We start from the raw sequence: 1,539 nt of genomic DNA, 5'->3' as shown, positions 1-1,539 counted from the left end.
GTAAGGACTCTTTTAAAAAAATGACCTCAGATGTTACCACCACTACCCGCACAGTAACCTACTCAAATATCCAGTCGATGGTCAAATTTTCAATTGTTTCCATTTTTTTTTTGTTTGAATCAGGATTTAAATATGGTCCACACATTGGGATTGAGATGTCTCTTAAGTCTTTTTTAATCTATAGGCTCCTCCTCCATCTCGTACTTTCCCTCACAATTTGTCTGGGGAAGGAATTGGGCCGTCTGTCTTGTCGCGTGTCTGACTGAGCTCTGCTGATTGCATCGCGTGGTCTCATTTGACGTTTCCTCTCTTCTCAGCGTTTCCAGGAAATTGGTAACTGGCTCGTTCTCTCTGGAACCCACGAGGATCAGGCCTTTGCTCCCTTGTGCTGTGCCTGGTCTCACAGCCAGGGGCTGGCTCTCAGTCTTGGTCCCAGCACTGTGTGCAGGTGACCACTCCCTCCTCGAAACCCTCTCGCGTGGCTTCCAAGACACTGCTCTCTCTCGATTCTTTTCCTACCTCACTAGCTGCTCTGTCTCAGTCTTTGCTGGTTTCGCCTCCTTTGCCAAGTGTGGAGTGGCCCAGGGCTGTGTGTCGGCCTCCTCTCTCCATTTACGCTCACTCCCTGAGGCCCGATCCGGCCTCGTGGTGCTGAGTGCTGTCTTCATGCTGTCAGCTCCCAGACAGATTCTTTTCCTCCCATTCTCCCTCTCTCCGTGTCTTGCCCAGATGCCTGTTAATTCAGCATCTCCATTTGGGTGTCGGTAAATATCTTAGATTTAACGTGAGCAAAGTGTACTCTAGATCTTCTGCCTGGAACCTGTTCTACCGGAAGTCATCCTCATCTCCGCTGATGACAGTCGCATCCTTTCAGGCGCTCAGGCCAAAGCCTTGGAGTCACACTGGTCTTCTTTCTTTCTCACACCCGACTTCCAATATGTTAGTAAATACCGTCTGGTTTTTATTCAGAACATATCCACGATCTGGTCACGATCTGACCACTCCTCGCCACCTCCGCTGCTGTCGCCATCATCTGGTCCGAGCTGCTGTCATCACTCATCTGATGATTGCCATGGCCTCTGACGGGTCTCCTTGTCTCCATCCTTATCCCCCAGCTCGTACAATCTACTGTCAACAGAGCAGCCTGATAATCCTTTTAATACACGAATCAGTCACATTACACCTCCCCTGAAACCCCCCAAATGGCTTCCCATCAGATTCGGAGTAGAAGCCCAAGTTTGTCTATGGCTCACACTCTCTTCCTGCTTCTCTGACGTCATCTCCCCGCCCCGGTGCCCACTCCCCTCCGCACACTGGCCACCTGCTGTTCTGCCATCATACCGCACAGGCCCGCACTTCAGGGACTCTCCACTGAGAGGTCTTTGCCCGGATATCTGCACAGCTCTGCACCCCGCATCCATCAGGGGTCTGCCCCGTTGTCACTTCATCAGGGTCCCCTCCCATGGCCACCCTCTAAAAAAGGACCAAGTCCCCCAGCACACTCTTCTCCCAGGCCCTGCTCTTATTTTCTCCAAAGCA

General features: G+C 51.6%; 1 protein-coding gene across 1 annotated transcript in view; it reads left to right on the top strand.

The window, feature by feature from the left end:
• The window catches only part of ZNF282 (zinc finger protein 282), a 35,485-nt gene that overhangs the window by 9,961 nt on the left and 23,985 nt on the right, over nt 1-1,539 (top strand). The window lies entirely within an intron of this gene.

The sequence above is a fragment of the Propithecus coquereli genome, unplaced genomic scaffold (genome assembly GCF_000956105.1).
Source record: "Propithecus coquereli isolate 6110/MARCELLA unplaced genomic scaffold, Pcoq_1.0 Scaffold75, whole genome shotgun sequence".
Taxonomy (NCBI): domain Eukaryota; kingdom Metazoa; phylum Chordata; class Mammalia; order Primates; family Indriidae; genus Propithecus; species Propithecus coquereli.
Note: the sequence above shows the minus strand (reverse complement) of the source record. Positions and strands in the feature narration are given on the sequence as shown.